Source organism: Sorex fumeus, unplaced genomic scaffold (genome assembly GCF_029834395.1).
Source record: "Sorex fumeus unplaced genomic scaffold, SorFum_2.1 ptg000013l, whole genome shotgun sequence".
NCBI lineage: Eukaryota > Metazoa > Chordata > Mammalia > Eulipotyphla > Soricidae > Sorex > Sorex fumeus.
This window is the reverse complement of record NW_026606070.1, coordinates 24,992,248-25,018,264: the sequence shown is the minus strand read 5'-3', so window position 1 is coordinate 25,018,264 and position 26,017 is coordinate 24,992,248. Positions and strand designations below refer to the sequence as shown.

Below are 26,017 nucleotides of genomic sequence, written 5' to 3'. Positions count from 1 at the left end.
TTCAGTACTATGACTTAAAAAAAAATCTGTAACAACCCACAATTCCCCTGGCACATAATTGGCCTTTGGCCTACAACTATTTCACCCATCCCTAATTATGAGGTAAGTCAAACCATTATATGTGTGCTGTACTTGGAGATGAGTGATGCTTCTTTATTAATAAGTCTAGACACATCTAGGCGAATTTTCAACCCATTAAGTCCTCTGGGAAATCTGGGAACAGATTTCTTAGGATTAAGTCCCTTCTATTCGGTCCTACCCTTCTTAGTCACTTCTCAGGCCTCTGTCTGTCATTACTGATAGGACCTGGCCTTATAAGCTTCTCAGAATTGTTTTCTGTAGGATTGAGGTCATCAAACTACAGATGATGATTTATGTGCAACCATGGATATGTGATTAAGGCATGCTGGTGCGGACCTCTGGACAGCTCTCTTCTTAAGATTTCTTGACTTCACTGAGCCCATATTTGACACCTCAAAAACCAATGGGAAGTTGCCTGATCAATATGATGCCACATTTCCTGACCGCAGTCAGGATTTCTTCTTTGAGAGGGGGAAATAAAAAGAAGGAAGTCTCGGATTCCCTTTCCAGCTGCTGTAAGAAGATTCATTTAAACTGTCTCCATCCTACATTTCAACATTTCTGAAAAACCCTGGAGTTTTTCTAAGATTGGGAAAGTTAACAATTTTCCAACAGCATAGATCCTTCTCCAGATCTTAGGCTCACAAGAGACCAAAGCTAATAAGCATTAACTACTCAATGGTCAAATAGATAAACTAAAACGTTAGTTTCCTAAACTAGCCAGACCACTTTTAAAGTCCTCATAATTTCATAATTTCTTACACAAATGGCATAAAGAGCCAGTTTTCCATAAAACCCCCAGAAAATGAGCCATATTTAACTTAGTCATATTAGGTTCATCCCTGTCTAGGTACTTTCTTCCTCTTTACCTTCCACTTTTCTATAAACATCTCTATTTCTAACTTGGAGTCTGAGCATCTTTGTTATCCAATATCTTTATTCTCGAAATTTTTAAAGAACCTTGTAACTGGAGACACATACAGAGATCCCCATCACCTGATTTGGAGTATTGAATATGCTCATTGACTTCTCTGACCACTTTCTTTATTCATTAATGATTGTAGGTGAAATCAGCATGCTGATAAAACAGTCTTTTCATTCTTGTTTTTATTAAGGTATAATCACAACTCTCATCATAATAATAACTGACATATTAAGCAGCATTATACCACAAAAGATTTCAATCTTAGCACTTAAATTCTACTCCACCCTATGTTGCACCATTCTTCACACTGCAATTTTAATTTAAAATTAAATTCAGAGTATAGTCCAACTAATCCTAAGTTATTTGAAAATCTTTTCACTCACATAATGAAATCCAGTCTTATTGACATTATCTTCATGATCTGATGCTGCACGATCCTGTCTGATTTTCCAGGCAAACCTTACTCTGCCTTTACTCCTTTCTTCCATTATACTTGTTTTATTTCTATCCTTAAAAATATGTCATGCAGAATTTTGCTAACATCATCTGTCCTCTTTGGCAATTGCATATAGTTCAGAAGTTGTGTTTGCATTTTGGAATTAATTTGCTACCAATTATGATTGTCCTACAAGGAATTATTTTAGTTACTCTATTTATCTCAACCTCTCCATGAATCACACATTTAGACTATGCTGAATCAAAAAGACTGAATCCTTTATTTTAATTATTTGGAGGTAATTATTATGGTAGAGGGGAAAAAAAACCTGAGTTGGCAGGGAGAATTGATACTAGTTTTGTCTTTCTCATTTCTTTCAAAAAAATGATTAACTATTAATTTTATTTTGTTTGTTTGTTTGCTTTGGGGGGAGGCACATCTGGTAATGCTCAGGGCTTACCCCTGGCTCTGTACAAAGGGATTACTCCTGGCAGGGAATGGGGAAGTTATCTCGTGGTAGGGATCAAACCTGGGAGGATCAGGGGCCCCCAAGGCAAGTGTCTTCCTGACTACACTCCAGACTCTTGACAGAGAAAATGAAACTGTTGCTGCGAACCCACTGAGAATTTTAAGTTTCAGTTGTACTATTTCTCCAGTGCTAAAAGCTAAATTACATCTGTTAACTTTGAACATCCCTTTATGAGTGGCCAGTAAAGACAGAAGCTAACAATTTCTTTTCTCCCTCCCTTCTTCCCTCTCTTCCTCTTTTTCTCTCTCCTGTGTTTGCTTGCTTACTCTCTCGTTCTTTCTTCCTTTCTTCCATCCTGTCTTTCTTTCTTTCCTTTGTTTCTTATCCCTCGTTCCCTCCCTACACCTTTCTTCCCACTCTTTCTTTCTTTCTTTCTTTCTTTCTTTCTTTCTTTCTTTCTTTCTTTCTTTTTTTCTTTCTTTCTTTCTTTCTTTCTTTCTTTCTTTCTTTCTTTCCATTTACTTTTTTCTCTCTCATTTTTCCTTCCTTCCTTCCTTCCTTCCTTCCTTCCTTCCTTCCTCCCTCCCTCCCTCCCTCCCTCCCTGCCTCCCTCTTGTCCTTCCTTCCTTTCCTTTGTTCCTTATCCCTCATTATCTCCCTACTCCCTTCCTCCCACACTCTCTTGTTCTCTTTCTTTCTTTCTTTCTTTCTTTCTTTCTTTCTTTCTTTCTTTCTTTCTTTTTCTTTCTCTCTCTCTTTCTTTCTTTCTTTGTTTCTTCTTTCTTTCTTTCCTCTTCTTTCTTTTTTTCTTTTCTTCTTCTTTTTGCTTCTCCATAGTGCTCAGGGCTTACTCCTGCCTCTGCACTCTGAGATATCTTCTTGTGGGTGTGACAGAACATGCAATAGCCAGGGACGAACCTGGGTCAGGTGTATGAAAGGCAAGCAGCTTACCCATTGTACTATTTCTCCAGTGCTGAGGCTAAAGGCTTTCTAAGTCACCTTCATTACTCTTATTTTTCTCCATTAAATTTTATTTTCTACAATAATTCATTTGTGGGTCTAATTATGTTTTGGCATATGTTTCTCAGAGGAACTCTATAAACAAAAATGTTGTTAGTAGTGGACAAAGAAAATAATTATGTTAAGAAAAGGATAGCAAAATCCAACTGGCAGTGTCACAATTACTAATGATTTTACTGTTGGTGACCTGAAAAGATGTCCCAGTTATGGGATATTTTTCTCTAGGTTTAATAATTCTAGATTTCAAGAACATGTGAAACAATGCCTAAAGGTATAGTAGAGTTGGCAGGTCACACCTAAGTTGTATTGACACATTACAAAGGAATAATGGGAATCTTGAGGGTCATGAAGAAACAAGTAGTGGCTTACAAGAAAGTCAATATCTTCAACAGATTTATGTAACTCTTAAGATAGATGGATAGACTTGAATTTAAGCTTGAATCCATGACAGAGGACAGAACTCACTTGGTACTTATTTTTATAGTTTGTAGATTATCATGCTAAAAGAAGGTTCTTATTTTAAAATGTGCCACTTTATGATATGAGATGAGACCATCAAGGTGTATGCTCAATTTTTATTTCTTTGTTTATCTATTTATTCTGCCAGTGGGGTATTTATCTGGGTAGGGTGGGTCTCCTGTGCGCAATTCGATCCCTGGGTGGTTGATGGAAGCAGACAGGGCAGGGTAGGGTGGGGCTTCTGATTAGAATCCCTTTGTCACCTGTGGTGGTGGGAGCAAGCAGAGAAGCTCTGTCCCTGGGTCCGCCGAGCCTGGAGTCCAAGGTCTCAGAGAGTTCCACTTATCTTGTTCTGTGGGTCTTCAGTTGTGCGTGGGTCTCGGCCGGAGCTGCCGCGCGGGTACGGAAAGGGTCCTGGAGTGTGGCGACGGCTGGGTAGTGGAAGTACTGGCAGATTTCCACTCTCGACACTACTTCCACTTGCATCATAAGACACTAAATACCCATCTTCTGGAATTGTCGTACCATATTTGATAGGGTTCAAATATGGTAACACCTACAAGGGTGATTAGAGGTCACCCCAAAAGCCTCTATACCTCTCGGAAAGACTGGCAAGCTACCGAGAGTATTCCGCCCGCACGGAAGAGCCTGGCAAGCTATCCGCTCTGTATTCGATATGCCAAAACCAGTAACTACAACTGGTCTCATTCACCTGACCCTGAAGGCTTCACCGACATGGCAGCACTGAGAAGGATGAGAAAGGAGAGGCCGACAAAATCTCAAGGCCGACCTAGGCTGCCACAACGAAGGAAGACAAAAATGATCGTCTGTACTTTCAATGCACGTACGCTAGCATCAGATGCATCCATCGAGGACCTGATGGTACAAGCGCGAATGATCAAGTACGACATCATTGGTCTGACCGAGACAAGAAGGCACGAATCTCACCATGCCGTTTTCGACACCGGAGAAGAATTGTTCCTCGGAACATGCGATAAAAGAGGTGTTGGAGGCGTCGGTGTCCTTGTCAACACAAACTTGGCCAAGAGCATTGATTCATTCGAATGCCTAACAACCCGAATTGGACGTTTACATTTGAATAGATGTGGCTCACTGCCTGCAGTATCTATCTTCGTTGTCTATGCACCAACATCTCATTATGATGAAAGAGAAATCGAGAAGTTCTACATGGAGCTAGAGAAGTTCTATAAAGAAGACCACACCTTCTACAAGATCATTGTGGGTGATTTTAATGCCAAGATAGGACCGAGAAGATCAGCTGAAGAACTTCACATTGGGACCCATGGCCTAGAATGGAACGAACAGGGTGAGAGACTGTCTGAGTTCATCATGTCGACCAAGACCATTCATGGTAACTAACAGTTCCAGAAGGCAGAATCTAAACAATGGACATGGGAGTCTCCCGGTGGACGATTCCACAACGAAATAGACCACATCATATTCAATCGACGGTTTTGCCTGACTGATGTCGCTGTTGTCCCAAAATTTCGAACGGGATCGGACCACCATCTCCTTCGTGCAAAATTCTACTTCACAGAGCGGGGAGAAAGGGCTGCAAAGTTCAAAAAGAGAACTCCCAGAATGACCACCAACTGGGAACTCTTTGGTACTATTGCGGCAACATGGGAAGATGCCATTGTTGACAACATTGACGAGGAATAAGATCGACTGGTTCAGCACCTCCATGAATGTGCGAGGAATGCCAAGAGAGAGATAGCCACAAAAAGTCGCCTATCTTCGAAAACTCTTGAGCTAATTCGCCAGCGTGGTTTGGCGCATGCCTCAGGCAACCGCAAGCTAACGTCCGAGCTTGCAAAGCAGTGCAGAGATGCGATCAAGGAAGACCTCAAAGAGAGAAGAGCAGAAGTACTGATAGATGTGGCAGAAGCCGGGAAAAGTATTCGTAACGCCCGCCTGTCCTTCGCCAACTATAAGACCAAGATGACTGCCCTCCGACGTCCTGATGGATCCATCACATCCTCCAGAACGGCAATGGAGAAGATTATCCATGACTTCTACTCAAATCTCTTCGATAGCCATGTCCACTTGCCGACATACCAAATTCCACAGGATGGGTATGTCATTCCTAACGTTCTCCCTTCCGAAATCCGACACGCCATTTCGTTGGTAAAGAAGCAAACAGCACCCGGCCCAGACAAGGTCAGACCTGAACACCTGAAGAACCTGCCGTCAGTACTCATCAATACACTGGCTCGGCTCTTCACTCGCTACCTGTCTGAATGCAAGGTTCCGTCCCAATGGAAAACCAGCAGGACCGTACTACTGTTCAAGAAGGGAGACATCCATGACATTGGCAACTATCGCCCGATCTGCCTATTGTCTGTCATCTACAAGCTGTTCACTCGAGTCATCCTGAATAGGATTGGCAGAACACTAGATGAAGGACAACCATGCGAGCAAGCAGGGTTCCGCAAAGGATTCAGCACCATCGACCATATCCACACGGTAACCAAGCTCATTGAGGTTTCTTGGGAGTTCAAGATGCCGCTCTGCTTAATGTTCATTGATTTAAAGAAGGCCTTTGATTCTGTTGAGACGGAAGCGGTCATAGAAGCCCTAGCCAATCAGGGCATTCAAGCCCAATACATCAGGATCCTCCGTGAGCTGTATTGCGGATTCACTACCAGGATCTCACCATTCTACAAAGAAGTGATCGTTGATGTCAAGAGAGGGGTGTGGCAGGGTGATACCATTTCACCGAAACTCTTCAGTGCCACCCTCGAGAACATCATGCGACGACTGGAATGGGAAGGAATGGGAGTGAAGATAGATGGTCGGCAACTACACCACCTCCGGTTTGCTGATGACATTGTTTTAATAACACCAAACATCAGCCAAGCGGCACAAATGCTGGCCAACTTTGACCATGAGTGTGGAAAGGTAGGACTACAGCTGAATCTTATGAAGACAATGTTTATGAGAAACAGCCTTGTTCCTGACGCCCCATTCGCTCTCAATGGAACGACCATCTCCGAATGCAACAGCTATGTGTACCTAGGTCGAGAGGTCAACATGAGAAATGACCTGGCACCCGAGCTGCGCAGGAGGAAGAGAGCGGCTTGGAAAGCCTTCAAGAACGTCGAAGAAATAGCTAAGAGGATGAAGAACCTCCGGCTCCTGGCACATCTCTTTGATTCCACTGTTCTTCCTGCATTAACATATGCCTCAGAGACCTGGGCCCTACGCAAACAAGATGAGAACGCCATTCAGGTCTCCCAAAGAAGAATAGAAAGAGCTATGCTTGGAATATCACGTTTCACTCAAATGAGAGAACGAATCCGGAGTTCTGACATCCGTCGACAATCAAGGATCAGGGATGCTGTCTCATATGCCAAGGTGTCGAAAATCAGATGGGCTGGTCACGTAATGAGATTTAAAGACGACCGTTGGACTAGAGCTGTTACTGATTGGATTCCACGGGATGTCAAGAGACCGCGTGGCCGCCCACCTACCAGATGGTCAGACTTCTTCGTGAAGATCATGAACGATTGGTTTGAGGCCCTCCATGTTCCCGGAGCGAAGAGATGCCATTGGGCTACACTAGCACGCGACAGGGACAAATGGAGACGTTACTGGCGCCTGCTCGAGCAAATCGACGACTAACGGGAAGTTAAGTGATTAAGTGATTAAGTGATCTATTTATTTGTAGAATTAAAACCTTTGAAGCTTCCCAGAGTTTCTAATGTATCCCTAGTAAGGGCTAACACCTTCTCCATGCTGGTAGGTGCTACTAAATTCTCTACTTCCACAAAACAAGAGATATACTCAAGAACAATTCATATATTTTCCCTTGACTCTGGATTACTAGGGTTGAATCCTTGAAGGATTTGGGTCTGGACTTTATGACTTTGGAGCTAAATCAAAGGAGCTAAAGTGATTATATAAGAGCTTCTACAAACTCCAGTTCCTGAGATTGATTTTGAATATATTTGACCACTTGAACTGGAATGGAAGATTTGATGACAAAAATATTCATGGAGGGTTTTTCAGGCATACCATATTTTATACCCAGGAAAGAAACCTTGGGATTAGGGAAAATTTATTTGTAAATTTATTCTTGTACCTGTGGGGAATGTGATAGCCAATTCAGAGTGAAGAATAAGCATCTCAGTTGTCATGAAAAAGATAATAGAGAAGTAAATCAAGAAATGAGGGTTGTGGAAATGCCAGGACAGGTACAACGGAATTCAAAAGATTCAATGAAGGTAATAATCTCAGAGTTTTGAGGACAAAATTTTTGTTTATCAGTGCTACCTAAATTCATGAGGTTGACTCTTACTTAACTTCCCAAATCTCATCCCCAGCTCATGAGTATATAGGAATAATTCTGGACCACCTACTAACATAGAGAAGATATTGAGTCCTATGTGAAGCCAATAACATTTAGCAGTATTATCTCACACATTAAGAAATACTATATACTGACTCTGATACTAAGTTTAGATACTTTTCTGATAAATTGTATTAGTTGTATGCAGGAAGAAGTATCTCTTAGGTATTTAAAAATATTTCAACAACCTGAAACAGGATTTAGCAATCTCTGAGCATACACATGTGCATAGTTACATGTATCTTCGATGTCATTATCTTAAAAGTACATATATAAGTGGTATCTAAAATTTAGTTATTACAAAATTATCAACTATAAGGAGACTTTCTTAAAATTTGAACTACGTGATTGTTTCCTTGGCTTTACTTGTAGCAGAGCATGACTTAACCAGTTGTGTTTGAAATCTCAGCCAGTCATTCTCATGCTACTTGATGATGTGAGGGGTTTTGGCTGAGTCCTTAGTCTGGCAAATTGGCTTTGCAGTGTTGAGAGCCACCTGGCAGTACTTGGGTTTGGGGGTGGATATCATGATGGCTGTCAGGGGACAAGTTCCAGTTTTCACTCATACGAAGTATGAACTCCAGCTCTGTGAGCTGTCTGCTAAGCTCCTCCCTTCCAGTCAATTTTAATAACTACAATGAAGATTGCCTAGAAGTCAATTAGTATAAATTACCTTTATCTTATAAATTACCTGAATAAAATGGTATCTTAAATACAAATAACTAAGGCAAGCTTTAAATAATTTCACTATTTTTGTAAAATAGTTTATTGAGCTTTTAAAAAAAATGTTGGTGTCAGGATCCTCCCAGGAGGGGAGATGCATGTCGAAAGTAGACTATGGACTGAACATGTTTGCCACTCAATGCCTCTTTTGCAGACAGCAACACCCAGAAGGAGAGAGAGAACACAAGGGATTGCCCTGACACAGAGGCGGGGGGATGGGGGGTGGGGGTGGGGGGAATATTATCCATGGTGGTGGAAAATGGGCACTGGTGGAGGGATGGGTATCTGATCATTGTATAATCGAAACCCAACCACAAAAAATTGTAAATCTACAACTGTACCTCATGGTGTTTCACTAGTAAAAAAAAATGTTGGTGTCTTGTAGGTTTGGTTTTATGTTTCTGACAACAATAAAGTATGAAATAGTATTTTCCACATGAAAAATATACCATATTTTGCTTATGTTAATTTATTCCTTTAAAATATGGATGATTTTAAAGTTGATGGATATACATAAAAGACTGATGGCTATAAGAAAAAATGTAGTACAAATTTAGAATATCATTGAAGTATATACTTCAATTATAATATTTCATAATAGAATCATCATTTAAAATTTCACTTTAGTTATCCTGTTTAAATTCTCTGAATTTGAAAAACAGAAGCAAGAAAATCCATTTTTCTATTTCTCATTTATCTTTACTTCCTTGCCTTGATGGATTAAGCACCGAGAGCACTGCCTTACAGCAACTGATAAGTGGTTACTTTTACAGCTGTAGCAAAGAAAGTTTATAAAATGTTATGTTATGTAATTGTAAACTTCTTCATTCAACACTTTCTAAAAAAAAAGACTATCTTTCTAGTCATTTTCTTGATTATGGAGAAAATAACTTAGGGGATATTTCCCCCATTTTTATTGAGATATTATGCTGTTATTGACAGTTTCATGTTTATATCATTTGCATATTTATTTAATAATGACAGTTTCATTGAATATTTTTCCAGCACCACATACACCTCTAGAGTTCCCAGCTACCTCACAAGTGACCTCAAAGTCTTCTCATCACCATTTTCCACCTTCAGATAAACTCATTTCTGTGGACCAACTTTGTTATTTTTTTAACCACAAATTTTATGAATAATGAAATAACTTGTGTTGAGTCATAGTTATACAATAGAACAATAATCAAATCTACCATGCGTTATCACATGAAGTCACTGTTTTAAAAAGTAAATCAAAATTAGATACTTTCAGGTATATATGCTGCCTGAGCCCATGTGCTGCTTGTGTCCACATGGCCGAGTACATATGACACCCGCATCTCCCCTCTTGAGATGTTTACTTTCATGCTTTCCTGTCTAATGCTGCCTTTTTCTGCCCTTGGAGAAGCCCGGGTTCGCTCTTGAGCATGTTACACACTTTCTCTTCCTCATTCCCTTCAAAACCTTCAAATAAAAAAAAATAGATACTTTCAGTTATTTAGTTTATTAAAATACAATTTAAACTTCATTGCACAAAAATGTTCTCAAAAACAATTAAATACCTATAGCAACACTTTTTATCATACCCACTCATGGGAGAGAAGAACAATGCTGAAGAGATAAGCACATTGTCTTGAATCTATAAAGGAAATATTATTTAATAATTAAAATGATGAAATAGATGTCTGTTGCTTCAAAAATATTATACCAAAGAAGTCAGATACAAAATAATACATATTTAATATTTTTATAAAATTCTTATGAAAGTCAAATTTTTTAAAAAAGTAAATTATAAGTTACTTAAGCAAGAATGATAAGACAGGGCTACAGGCATACTTTATTTTATTTAACTTTATTGTGCTTTCTAATACTGGGATTCTTACAAATTGTGATTTGTTTGTGGTAACCTTGCTTTAAGTAACTCTATCAGTGCTACTTGTCTAAAAGCCATGTGCTTACTTAGTATTTCAGTATCACATTTTGGAAATTTCTACAAATTTTCAAAGACATTACAGTGTTAGATATTTTGTGATTACATATACTTAGAAACAGGTGTGAAATTAGGCAATGTGTAAACCTACATTGCCTCTATTAAAAATAAAATATGAAAAGGATGACTTTCTTGGTAGAGGCTGATGTGGATGATGACTTGGAGGTGAAGTTAAAACTCATGTCTCATTCCAAACCTCCTACAAGCCAATGATCAGTTTTCTCTTCTGAAAGAGAAAATACAGAGCCTTGATAAATATAGCAGCCCAAGATTCTGCTTTGGACAAAACTTCTATCAAAAAATATTGAATTTAACAAAATATTTCATAAAAGAATAAATTCACTGATGCAAAAAACTTTGTCACTTTATTTGAAAAAAATTGCCACAATTCCCCAACTTTCAGTGAGCTTCACCCTGACTAATAGCACCAATAGGAAAACAAATGCCACAAACAGCAACAACAACAAAGACTCAAGAAAGTCTAGGTGGCAGAATACGTGTGTGTGTGGTGTGTGTGTGTGTGAATGTGTGTGTGTGTGAAAAGATGAAAATTATTCAATTTGCTGCTACTTGAATAGAATTTGAAAGTAGCATGCCGAGTAAAGTCAGCTAGAAGACAGGGGACTAATGCAGAATGATTGCTCTCATACTTGGGATAAAAATATCTAATTTTCCATAGTAAGGGAGCATATAATGAACAATGGCAATAGAACTAGAGATGTGGCCCACTTTTCCACAAATGAATTCGAAGAGAGGAAGAAAAACCTCCTGGCATATTTGTGCATAGTAACAATGTAGTGTAAATCCTATCACCTCAATAAAAATCAGGACATATTTTTGTTGATTTCTGTTTTATGCTACATCTGGTAGTATTCAGGACTTATTCCTGGCTCTCTGCTAAGGGGTCACTCCTGGTGGTCCTCAGAGGATCATATGTGGTGCCAATTAAATGCTGTAATATCTCACAGGCCCCAAACTATTTTTAAAGTTTATACTCGCTATTTTAGACTGTGTTATTACACATTAAATAAAAACATGTTTACATAAATATGCATATATCTATGCTTATAGATGTAATATGCCATTATACAACATAGTACAAGCATATATATATATATATATATATGCGCACTGGAACCCCTAATCTTATAGAGAAAAATTGACATGCATGCTTCGCTGGAATATTTGCTTTATTTAGATGGGTTAAAACAGAATTGGCATGTTTTAACAAGACCGCCTATACTTGGATCAGGTATTGGTATTTGTAAATGTTGAATTCTAAAATTGAATGCTGATGACAGCTGTGTTTCCAATGAATTTAGTAAAAATAATTTAATTGTATGCTTAGTGCACATGAGCTTTATTGTATATATTTTTATATAAGTGATACTAGTAAAATGTAATAATACAATTTTCTTAAAAAGCAATGATCAAATGCAGAAAGTCATAGTAACACTTTTATAAATTATGTATGTAGTACATTATTGTCTGTAAGTTAAATAATTATATACTATTACATATGTATATATATCACTATATTAATTATATAGTATTTAATATTAAGAAGATATATTTTTGAAAATATTGGTAACTGCAATTGCTATGTGTTCCTCAGTGTTCCTCAAAGTGGGCAATACTATCAGAGGGGCAGAGGGAGGAAATAGAATTATCCAGACAGTGTAAACTACAATGCAATTAGGGTTTGAGGGTTCTTTCTGTTTGTCAGTTTAAAGAAGATAGATTTCTAAATAAGCAATGAGTCAATGATTTGTTATTTTTTTTCTGAAAACAGTAAGTGATCTATCATTACCCATTCACTTCCCTTTCTAGGTTGATTTTATCATTGCAGTTTTCAGGGTTTGCACATGTGTGTTGTGGTGATCACCAGAGGTAGAATATTTGTTTACTACACTTGCACATTTAAGCAAGGTACTAACTGATGTTTGCATTTATTTACCGAAGCTAATGCACATTTCGGTTGTAGTTTTCCAGGTCACCATTGTGGTGCTCATAAACATTCTTACCTGCCATTGTCTGTAGTCAAGGTGTTCACACATCGTTAATTGCAATGGCTAAACCACATCTGGCTGTGCTCCAGAGGTTGCGCATTCTATTGCAGATGGTGGAATTGTGGGAGCTGTGCCCTGATCATAGGGGCAGCATGAAGAGATTAAAAGGGGTCTGGAGCAATAGCACAGTGGGTAGGGCGTTTGCCTTGCATGCGGCAGACCTGGGTTCGAGTCCCAGCATCCCATATGGTCCCCTGAGCACTGCCAGGTGTAATTTCTGAGTGCAGAGCTGGCGTGACCCAAAAAGCCAAAAAAAAAAAAAGCATGTTCTTATACTCACCAGGATGTGCTTTTAGTCACTGATCCACACTCTAAGTTCCCTGATAAGATATTCTTTTCCTCAAACAGTTTGAATACATTGTGCTATTACAAAATATATTTTCTCTTTATTGGTGGCAAAATAGTACTTGAAAATAAAAAGCAATAATCATTTAAAATAAAAAAGAAAACATAAAATGAATGACAAAAAATATTAGGGGTCAAAACTTATTTTAATCAGAAAATAAAATCTTTGAATAAATCTAGTGTAAGAAGACAAAGTATTGTTTGATTAAACTACATGACATCTTATAAAAAAACAAACAGAAAAAGACAATAAAGTTTGAGAAATTGGTTGGATTGGGAGAAGTGGTGGACTTTCCATCAGAGGAAAGTCTTGCAGTGCTGTGAAGCTTTTGTAGATGATATGATGATTATGGCTTCCTGTCATTAAGCATTTGGCAAAACTGTAGAATTGTACAATATAATGACTACATGTTGGCAATATAAGATATAGAATGAATTATCAGTAATGAATTAACAGTAATGCACCAATATTGTTCATAAATTTTGATATATGTACCACAGCAATACAAGTTTCTAAAATTAAAGGAATTTGGAGTGAAGTAAAATATAGAGAGAGCTTTTTAATCTCTTCTTTTTTAATTAAAAAATTAATGAATAAATTTATTCTTTTATAAAGCAACATAATAATTCCTCAGATAATCTAAGTAAATATTAATTTGTTTACTAAATAACAATTAAGCCAATGCTAGACCCAATTCTGAGATCTAGAGACTGCATTTACCATTTAGTTCTATTGACACGTGAATATAAAATAATTTCCTAAAAATCAATATACGATATACTTTAAATCATCTACACTATTTTTATTTTGCATAATAACTATGATCTATTTAATTTATATTAAAATAATGGAATCAATCATTTTACAATTGCAAGTTTTTAATAAAGAAAAGTACTGGTTATCATAGAGTAAAATTTTAATTCTTAAGTGTGTGATAAAATAAGTCTCCTAGTAAGAGTCATCAATAAAATATATGTTAAATTGTCCTATAATGATATTTATCTATGTGGGGGCTGGAGCAATAGCATAGCAGGTAGTCAGAAGTCCTGGGCACTGTCAGAAGTTACTCCTGAGTATATGAGCCGGGAGTAATCCCCGTGCATTGCTGGGTGTGAACCAAAAAGCAATAATAATAATAATAATAATAATATTTATCTAAGATTCTCATAAGAAAAGATTGTGGGCTACATTACTTCATGTGATAGTTCTCTGAGATAGCAAGTTGAAATTTGATTTTTTCATGGACAAAGAAAACCAAAAGACAAAGCCTAAAGGCTCCAACGATTACATCTTTAAGGGTCCTATCTTCAGGGTTAGACTCGTTGGAATCAGAGTCTCTCCCTTCAGTATCTTTGCTCCAGCAGCTCCGCTGTAGGTAGTGATCTGATTAATTTCACTCTCTCTTCTCCATTGGATTTCATTATCAGATCAGCATCATGTTTAATATCCCCAGAGAACTAAGGTATCTGATTTCCTTAAGGAGATGAGGGAAAAGCGGGAATTTAAGAGTGTAAGAAGCTTAAATTTATCTTTCTTTCATCACAATAAGCTCATGTATTTTAGGAGTAAGAGATGGGAACAACAGTCAACTTTAAACTTGAGGATGAATACAAAGCTGTCTTTCAAAAAATGGAGTTCATTAGAAAAACTGGACTTGCTTATTTTCCTCTACAGACAAAAATTTCTTAGTCTTGTGTTTTCTTAACACAGTAGTATGTGAGAAATGCAAATACAGTAAGGAGGTCCTGACAACCTGTTAGCTCACTTAACTTATCAATTTCTTTGAAATAGTGAAACTCTTGATCTAAGTATCAATTTTATACAAAATAATAATTTTGAAAACAATGCATCTTTTCTGTGTTAGTGATGTTATACAATAATTTTAATTACTTGCCATATATTCCATGCTTCTTTATATTATTTTATAAATAGCTAAATGAGTAAATAATATATAGTATATCAAATTTAATATGTTATAAAAATAGTTGTTTAATTTTATTTTTGAGGCCTTGAAACTTAGTGAATTTTAGGGGTGGAAAATAGTATAACTTTGAAAGTAAATGTCAGTTACAAGATGTTTGGAGGACACTTTTCTATCAAATAAAGATACTAAAACTTAAGTTATGTTAATGTCTTGGTGACTCTACCATGGCTGTACAACATTGAGTGTTTTCTTTTTTTTAAAAGAATTTATGGAAAATGCTTTTTTGGGGGGGAGGGGGATCACACCTGGCGATGCTCAGGGGTTACTATTGGCTCTGCACTCAGGAATTATTCCTGACGGTGCTCAGGGGACCATATGGGATGCTGGAAATCGAACCCGTGTCGGCTGCATGCAAGGCAAATGCCCTATCCACTGTGTTATTGCTCCAGCCCCGGAAAATGTCTTTTTAAGCATAATAATTTAATTTTCATATTAAGCTTGAAGGAAACATACCTTTAATAGCCAAGGTAAATAAAAGAAAAATGTCTAGGAAAGAGTAAAAATTGAAAGGATGACTTTGAATGGCAGAAATGGGATAAACCAGATACCTCTTCCTACATTTCTTAATATAAAGGTAAAGGTAAAGGTAAAGGCCCTCCCGTTGATCGTCGATTTGCTCGAGCGGGCCCAGTAACGTCTCCATTGGAGACTTTGTTGTTACTGTGTCTGGCATATCAAATACTCTTGGTAGCTTGCCGGGCTCTCCAAGAGGGGCGGAGGAATCGAACTCGGGTCGGCCATGTTGGCCGCTTGCAAGGCAAACGCCCTACCCGCTGTGCTATCGCTCCAGCCCGACATTTCTTAATATATATATATTAATTCAAATGATGATAAATACAAATAGAAAAGTACATCCTTTGCCATATGCCAACATCTTTATTTTAGGCAAAGAACTCCATGATTAGAAAAGTGACTAACTGAAGGTTATACAGTTAGATTATTGGTCATAAACTAAAACTTTATCCAAATCATTTTTATCTGAAACATAAGACTTGCGTTTATTTTCCCCTTGACTTTTAAGCCAAAGTATATTTTGAAAGACAATGGAAAATCACAAGGAACTTAGATAAATTTTAAAATTGAATTTTTGTTTCAGTACTATTTGCTTTCTAACGGTTCAAAGCTTAGCTACTTATTTTTTCACTCAGATTTTGTGCATTTCTTTTGATAACTCCAGTCACAGATATCTTGGCCAGAGAAAGGCCTACTGTCAGATTTCATTTGCTCTGTTGTCTACTGCCATGTTTCTCCTGCAAAGCTTTCAATTCTACTTATTTTTATTCAAGGTCTGGAATTCATAGCTTGCTCCACTGTCTAATTTAGATGCTTTCTCTTGTCCCACTGCTAATTCAGTGACATATCTTTCTAAATGATCTGTCAGTATTAGACATTTGCATTCAACATTATTCACATTTTGCTAAGCTTTAGAGAAACTTGGATGTATACTTGAGGAGAAAATATTTCAATGAGTTTTGGAAATGTGTATTGTATATATTATGTACAGAAACATTTTACCTATATCCAGCTCTTTCTCCTAAAATTTAAACTTTGGATTTTGTAACCAAAATGAGTTTTAAAGCTGGATTACATTTAATCATATACCTGATCAGCTGGCATTTATACACTGTCACTGTCACTGTCATTGTCCTCCCGTTGTTCATCGATTTGCTCGAGCGGGCCCAGTAACATTATGAGACTTGTTGTTACTGTGTTTGGCATACCGAATACAGCATGGGGAGCTTGCCAGGCTTTGCGGTGCTGGCAAGATACTCTCGGTAGATTGCCGGGCTCTTCGAAAGGGGCAGAGGAATCGAAGACAGAGGAATCAAACTCCAGTCGGCCGGGTTGGCCACATTTATACAATATAACTTTATTTTTTTCTCATAAAAATAGGCTAGTGTGCCAATTTTTATTCAAAACTAAATAAGGATTTTATTTACTATGAAATTTAATATCACCTATTTTAAATGGTCAGAGATTTAACTGCCTTCTAAGATGTTTTGACTAAAATATAGAAATAACATACCAAAGCTTTAATTTACATAATATAATATAGCCTGAAACATACAAAAGAACTTGGCAACATGCCAAAAATGCATAAGTTGTTGGCTTAGTTAATTAATTCTCCCCAAGTGATTAAATTATGATGTCACAGAAGAAGCTATGGATTTTTAAATTTTCTTAAGACAATACTAGATGCACTATAGTTTGATGGCATTAAAGCTTTGAAAGTTAGTTTAGAGTAAATAATTATTTCCATAAGTGACAAAAGTTGAGTCAGATAAGTGGCTTAAAAACATAAAGTTTTCCAGAACATATTGCATTTCCTTTTGAGGCACGTTTACTCCTCACATACTTTACCACTAACAAAGAGATACTGCAAATAGGATTTATTTGTATTACTTTAGCTCATTTAGTTGATAATTTCAAAGGTTATACTTTTAAAGTATATTTGACGTTTTACACAAGACTGTTTCAAATAATGTATATGCGGTAAGCAAATTGCTAAATCATTTGTGAACTCAGGTTGAATAGATTTGATCATGGTAGTATCCATGATAAATAGAGATGGTATATGGGGTTAGTAATTACAAATAATAAATCACTGGGTTTCTAAATCAAGGTAATATATTACTCACATGAGAAGAGTTTCTTTAAAGAATTATTGGTATCTGTATTGAGAATAGAAAATAATATCTGATGTTAATACATAATTACTAGGCAACCACAGGCTATCATCATGAACTATATGCATCATTTAAGTTCTCATTGTGTAAAGTTAGGCAGACAGAGCAGTAATATGTTGCGATTATGGTAGTGGCATAGTCACATACTACCATGATTAGGTATAGAAAACATGAAGAAGCAGCTTTCTTAAAATTATAAAGAGCTCTTTTATTATCTCATATAACCAACCTCTTTTACCAATAATGTTACACATAAAACACTCAAAAGAAACCAACTATCAACTGAGAAAAAAATCTGCTGAGACTTTAGAGAGAAATTTGTGTGAAATAGAATAGTGATCTGGACATAAATAGTTGCTGCCTAAGCTTGCTTTAGTAAAATTTTCAACGTGGACAAATAATAAGAAATTTTAGGTTCAAAAATCAAAGGATTATATCCAGGGTGCTGACTTTTCTTATTATCAATCTACTTCACTCATTATGGAATTTTTATCTTCCATATCTGCAAACGTATTTGTGGCTAGATTTGAATCAATCAATAGTTCATTAGTTTTCTCAGCATTGCAAATCAGCACTGTAAGATTTCACTGAATTAGAAACGATGCTTATTATTTGTCCAGTTTGGACTACTCATCTTTACAATGATTTAACACAAAATTATTTTTTGAATCAATTGATGATATTAACCCTAGTAACTGTGAGAAGATGTTGCTATCTCTGAATAACTGAGAAAAGGCATGTTTATCCGAAATGAGCACATTACAGAGGGTCCTAGTATTTCTCTGCTCAGTAAATAGGCAACATGCAAAAGTCAAATAAGTAATTTTATGTTTCATGAGGGAGCTCTGGGTACCCACAACACTTCTATTAAGAGTGGTAAAGAAGATTAATGATGAATATCAAATATTTTTCTTGGACATGCAGCAGAAGTAGGAACAGCAGTGTTTAATTAATCCTCCCTAAGATGTTGTGATTGTGTTTTTTTGCTTATTTGTTTGTTTTGTTTTGGAGCCATGTGAGTGCCAGGGCTTACTCTTGGCTCTTCACTCAAAAATCACTTCTGGTGATTTAAGGGAACCATAGGGAGTCCTGGGGATTAAACGTGGGTTGAATGTATGTAAGACAAAAACCATATCTGCTGTACTAATACTCAGGACTACTAAGGTTTTAAGTTGTTTTTTTTTTTAAGAATGGTTCTATATTTTTGAATAATAGCCCTAAACAGTCAAAAGGAATGGTTCTATATTTTTGAATAATAGCCCTAAACAGTCTAAAGGAATGGTTCTATATTTTTGAATAATAGCCCTAAACAGTCAAAAGGAGACTTAGACAGAGATGCATTAAATCCACTACAACAAAACTTACAAATTCAGCACTTATTTCAGACTCCAAGAGAAAACCTGAGCTGTGACTTACTCAGATGTAAATCACGTTCTGTGTGGGTTGGCAAATTCTTTGATGATTGAAGGAAAAAACAAAAACAAAAACAGGAAATAGGCACATGAACTGGTTTCAATTCTTTCCCTCACATAGACTACATGTAGAAATAGTGGGAACAAGTATAAGAAGTCATATTATATGTGATTTATGTTTATTTATAAAGTATATGTGGATATATAATGTGGATATATATATATCACTTGATCACTTGATCTCCCGTTATTCATTGATTGTCTCGAGCGGGTGCCAGTAACGCCTTCATTCATCCCTGTTGCGTGCTAGCATAGCCCAATGGAATCTGTTCATTCTAGGAACATGCAGAGCCTCAAACCAATCATTCAGGGTCTTGACGAAGAAGTCTGACCATCTTGTAGGTGGGTGTCCATGCGATCTTTTGATGTCCCATGGAATCCAGTCAGTAATGGCTCTAGTCCAGCGGTTGTCTATAAACCTCATTACATGTCCAGCACATCTGATTTTTGATGCTTTGGCAAATGAGATAGCGTTCCTGATTCTTGAGCATTGACGGAGATCAGAACTCCAGAGTTTATCTCTCATTTGAGTGAATTGTGATATTCCAAGCATAACTCTTTCGATTCCTCTTTGAGAGACCCGAATAGCATTATCATCCTGTTTTCTCATCTCGTTCGAGCTAGCAAAACAATGCAGAGAAACGATCAAGGATGACCTCAAAGAAAGGAGAGCAGTGGTGCTGGTAGATGCGGCAGAAGGCAGGAAAAGCATTCGTAATGCCCGCCTGTTCTTCACCAACTACAAGACCAAGATGACTGCCCTCTGACATCCTGATGGATCTATCACATTTTCCAGAAGGGCTATGGAGAAGATTATTCATGACTTCTACTCAGATCTCTTGAATAGCCACGTCCACTTGCCCACATACCACATTCTGCACGATGGATATATCATTCCCAATGTTCTCCCTTCTGAAATTCAACATGCCATCTCGTCGGTAAAGAAACAAAGAGCACCTGGCCCAGACAAGATCAGACCTGAACATCTGAAGAACTTACCATCAGTACTCATCAATACACTGGCTCGGCTTTTTACACGCTACCTGCCTGAATGCAACTTTCCATCCCAATGGAAAACCAGCAAGACTGTACTACTATACAAGAAGGGAGACATCCATGACATTGGCAACTATCGGCCAATCTGCCTATTGTCTGTCGTCTACAGACTGTTCACTTGAGTCATACTGAATAGGATTAGCAGAATACTAGATGAAGGACAATCATGTGAACGAGTTGGGTTCTGCAAAGGATTCAGTACCATCGACCATATCCACAGGATTACTAACCTCATTGAGGTTTCTCAGGAGTTCAAGATGCCGCTCTGTCTAACGTTCATTGATTTAAAGAAGGCCTTTGATTCTGTTGAGATGGAAGCGGCCATAGAACCCTTAGCCAATCAGGGCGTACAAACTCAATACATCAGGATCCTTCGTGAGCTCTATTACAGATTCACTACCAGGATCTCACCATTCTACAAAGAAGTAATCATCCATGTCAAGAGAGAGGTTCGGCAGAGTGTCTTCACCGGGTCCCCATGGAGGAGGGTGGGTTGAGTTTCTCTCTTCGCTCCAAGCAGAGCCCCGAAGCTGAAGACTTCCGGGACCCAGTCAAAGCCTTGCTGAGACCACTCTCCACACGCTTGGATGAGGAATCGTTAGAGGAACCCAGGTGTGTGGGAAATGGGGCTGAGATCTCCAAGCCTGCTCGGTTTGGGACTGGGCCTCCTCCACCCAGCTCCCCCACCTTCCAGTAGCTAGACAGTTACACCCACCAACTGCCGTGTAACCCCATCAACGGCCAGTATCCAGAGACTCTAAAACCAAGCTCCCAGAAGCGAACAAGACCTCTTATCCTCTAGTTCTCACTCTCAGAGAACCCGGCAGGCTACTGAGAGTATCATACCCACCTCTATGTCTGACTGGAAGGAAACACTTGTAAAGGTGATTAGAGGCCACCCCCAAAGTGTTCATCCCTCTCGAAGAGCCTGGCAAGCTACCGAGAGTATCCTGCCTGCATGGCAGAGCCTGACAAGCTAACTGTGGCATATTAGATATGTCAAAAATAGTAACAATGAATTGCCCTCATTCCCCTCACCCTGAAGGAGCCCCCGATATGTCATCGAGCTACACTAGCACGTGACAGGGACGAATGGAGACGTTACTGGGCCTGCTCGAGTGAATCGATGAACAGGGTGATAGTGATAGTGATAGTGATGTGGATATATATATAATACATATGTATGTCTATGTATACATACATGTATTTAGGGAATAGTCACTCAAAGATGAGTAGTCTTTGATATATATGTAAAAATATACAAAGGTATTATAAATATATAAATAAAAATAAGAAATTTGCATATATGAAGCCATATATAAAGTTACTTCTATATACTTTATATCTATGCATATATATTCTATATATGAAATATACAGGAAATAATTTTTCTGAACTAAAAATATGCAGTATGAGTAAATGATCAACTATATTTTCCATGATATTAAAAATCTGAAAAGATACTGATTATATTGTGTTTTACTTCACTATTCACTTTCTCTTCACCAGATCTGGACCTTTCAGGATTGCTTATCTTCTGTTTTATAAGAACTCTGGGCAAAATGTAGAATCACATCAAAGAGGTTGAAAAGTCTTTGACAGAGATCTTTATTTCCCTAAGTAAATTAAATAGCTGCCCTAGAGAAAGTCTGGACGTATGAAACTGTAGATCTTCTACCAACACTTAATGTCTGATGTTGAGTCTGAATTATACAGAAAAATGTATTTTTCTCCAAAGATGACCTTTTCCCCAAAATTCTTCTTTAATGTCTTGCAATCTGTTACTTATCAAGGAATACACCATCTGTTATCAATACATCCAAATATGTGTATTTTAGTTTATTATCTGGGTCCAATTCATCTAACATTGTACACTTGGGCCAAATATATGAAAGATCTGTTAAATGTCTTAAAGAATAACTATTAAGTAAACACAGATATTTCAGCATGAAAAATAACCCTTTAAAACACTTGAAGCATGTTTTAAAAATGTAGCGCAGACATTCATAGATTGAACTATTTGATTTATTTAAATACTATTTGCACTATTTCTCTAACCCTTGGTTCTTTCTAGTATATTTGTATTTTAAAATATTAATAAAACATCTATCATCAATATCAAGTCATGCCTAACTTCATCATGCTAAAAACTAAGCCAGGCTTTTTATAGAAGGGGGATAAATTAGATAATATATAAAACATTTTACATAGCTGAATTTTTCTTTTTCAACGCTGAATTCAGAATCCTGAAATACGTATTCTCTTAGACAAGGTCACTGTGATAACTAATAGAGAAAGATTGCATCACCATTAACTTCACTCTCTAAAAGCTGGGAGTATTTATATTTCTTGTAAAAGACTAACTTTAAATTTATATGAGATGAGTACCCAGAGAATTATCAAACTCTTTCCTATCTCTTGCTTTGCCATAAAATTTTATATAGTCTTAGTAGTTCAATATTCTGGGGTGTAAGAAATAAATGTTCTTTTAGAATTACACATTTTAAAAATTATTAATCTGAAATCTTTAGCTAATATATAATGATGATCTTCAGTAACTATGAGTGAATATTTGCAAAATAAGCATATCTAATATATATTTAAGTGAAAATTAAAATAATGAAGAAAATATAAAAGTAGATACATGTGTTAGTATATGTAGGTAGATTTCTATTTGAATGAAATGATGGATGAATATATATCAATGCAAGAAATAGGGACCATGAAATTAATTCTAGAGATATTATTATACTTCATAATGCATACCATATAGAGAGATAAAAAATCACGAACATGTACCAAAACTAATATTGATGGGTTATAAATTCTAAGACTGGCTATCCACACACTCTGCAATCTAAATAATGGCTCTGATTCTCAAAGCAATGAATCACCAAGGTCATTTCTCAATAGTGTATAATCTAATAGAGACCCTCTAACTTTTTAAAGTATTTACTCATTTTAACTATGTTTAGAAAAAGACATAGATAAGTAAGACTAGAAATAGATATTGATAATAGGCATTGTTAGCAAAATTATGATTACAATTGTGTAATTAAGTTTCTGAATTCAAGTCTGTGCAAAAATAAAAATAAAATATTTTCCTAATACAAAAATGTTGTAACTTATCTAAACAAAAAGTTAGTAGCTGTCTTTATTAGAAACTCTAGGTTTGGGTACTAATGTACTGTGACAATTTCACTCTGCCTTCCTGGCTGCCACCCGGAGACTATATGAAGGTTTTAGAAAACCGGACAATAATATTAGAAAAGGAGACATTTTAGCAAGAATAAAGTTTTCTGCTCAATTTAAGTACAGCCCCAAGTCATTTTTTCCACCTAAGAGAGGTGCCTAAGGGCAGAAATGTAAACCACCAAGAACCCTGAAACACAATTACTTGATTTGCATACTCATAAAATTACTTCCCAATGGTGGTATAGCTCAATAGTTATAAGCTAGCATATGGAAGATAAGATTTTATTTATTATTTTGCACAATTCAGTCCTACTACAAACAAACAGAAAACCCTTCTAACTGATAGGTTTGGAGAGCAGAATGAATAGATACAGTAAATTTAACTTGTACTCAAAAAAGCAAACTCAAAGTTTGCTTAGAGCTAAATAATTGAATCTTATTATTGACACTTCTGGATCTTTGCTCCAATATCTATGCATACCATACTCTTGCAATCTAAAACCAAAAAGGTGAAATATCTAGCTACAGTTTCTAGAGCTAACTTCCACAAGAACAAGTATATTGAATTTAGTATTCAACAAGTATATTGAATATTAATAACATATCCTAGTGATATAGTATATGTTATTAATATACCATGTAACTAGTGGAAGAGTATATCCCTACATAGAGACACCTTGGTAGAAATAAAATAGTTATTAAGGTATTATGACTGTTAAACCTTCACTTAAATGGACATCATAACCCTTAACATGACAATATTGTTTATGTTGATCTGATTATTTTATCATATTTTAGGCATGTTGAATAAATCTTTAATACATATGAGTGATCTTTTCCATTGTCTGTTACAATAGTATCACATTTTCTTTCCATTATTTTTACAATAGCATCACAATTGTGATATAAGCATGATACCAAGTTTTACCAGGATTAACATTATACCAAGTTTTACCAGGATTATTTAGGTAATAACTTTAAGTTCTAAGAAAACATGGAGGCATGGGAGTGAACCGTATCCCTATCCCTGATTATTACGTCTCCAGTTTCATGTAGAGCATGAAATATTAAAAATAAACATTTATTCAAGAGGTAAAGGCAATTATGTTCTTGAGCCAAAGTGTTAATTTAAGGAAAAGAAAAGTAGAGAAGACTTTTCCCTCAAGCATGGGAAGCAGATGTCAAGATTACTAAAATTGTCTATGATTCTCCTCCTCTTGAGGTTTCAAATTTCTCACCTTTCCTATTTCCTGCTTCACCAAACGGGTGGGAGAAACTTTATCCCAAGTCCCTGCACATATCTACCATGCAGAACAGTTTGTACACTGATCTGCATGTTATATCCATATGTTTGTCAACATTAATGCATTGAAGAGTTCTTAAAAACTCAAAAATATTGACTGATAGAAAGAAATATATTCTATTATATATTTTTTTCAACACAATTCATATTCTAGATATAATATGATACCAACTTAAGTGCTCTGTACTAGCTGATATTTATAAAATATATAATAAATTGCAAAACTATTTATTACATTCCTTTAAATATTAGATTTCTCCAATTTCTATTAGTACCGTTGTCTCTGATATTGGCATACTGAAATAGTCGGAAACTTAGTAGTAAGGAATGATGTTGGTCAGTTTGTCATGCTTACAATGTGTTGTGGCATCTCCCACAAATCAAGATTTCAAGATTATGTGTCACTCTTGATACACTGGGACCTTATGGTAGTCAAAGTTCCATGAAATTTAAAAGAAGTCATCCATGTAATGACACTATGCTGGTTCTATTAATATGATACATTTAAGCATGAAATTTTTAACTCAGACATTGTCAACTGGAGTCTACCTGCTATCACTGTGACCTCTAGCAGGTGTGTATGGTGCAAAGTTATACATAGACTTCCAAGATTACTCACTGCTTGGTACTTTTCATATGACAGAATAAAGTAAAGCGAAAAATCCTTCTTCCATCACAATTGTCCTAAGTGTTGAAGTATTTAGGTAAAAAATAACATGCAGCAAAAACACGAATTTTTATAGTAAAATATTAAAAATAGTTTGCTTTAGGTTTGTGCAATTCGTCTTTGACAAAAGATCAGTAAAAATTCACCCTCAATGATTAATAATAAAACTATTCATTATAACTTATCTGGAATATCAGAGAATTATAACCTGTTGTCTAGGCATAATTGTCAATAAACCTGTTCCTATCATTACATAAGTGGACCCGTGATTAGCTATAATCATATGACCTAGAGTATCAACTTTTTCTTCTTATTCTATAGGAAGGAAACTAAAAAGATCTCTGGTTCCCTGCCTAAGGGGATTCGTTTCAATGATTTCTTTTGTGGAGACTCAACTTCAAGATTTAAGTCAGAACTTAAAGCCTTAGGAGCTTCTTCATATGCAGAAATAACATTTTAACATCTTAATTAGATCATGAAGTAGAAAAAGTATCTTGATAGTTGACTCAAGTCATAGCCTTGCAATAGATTATAGCTTTTATAGACAGCAAACACATTACCTATTTTTATACTGAAGACTTTCAATTTTTAGTCAAGTATATAATTTTCTCTTTATAACTTTCTATTTATCTGTTTTCTCAGGGATCCGCACCCTGTAGTACACACCCAGGGTACTGGCTTGCTCCTGGTTCTGTGCTCTATTGCAAACACAGTAAAAACAAGTCTCATGATGAAGACGTTGCTTGTACCTGCTACAGCAAATCAATGAAAAATGGGAGGG

At 36.5% G+C, this 26,017-nt stretch overlaps 1 pseudogene; it reads left to right on the top strand.

Moving 5' to 3' along the window:
* LOC130020599 (hematopoietically-expressed homeobox protein HHEX-like) overlaps positions 1-26,017 on the top strand; it is a 169,171-nt pseudogene that overhangs the window by 109,274 nt on the left and 33,880 nt on the right.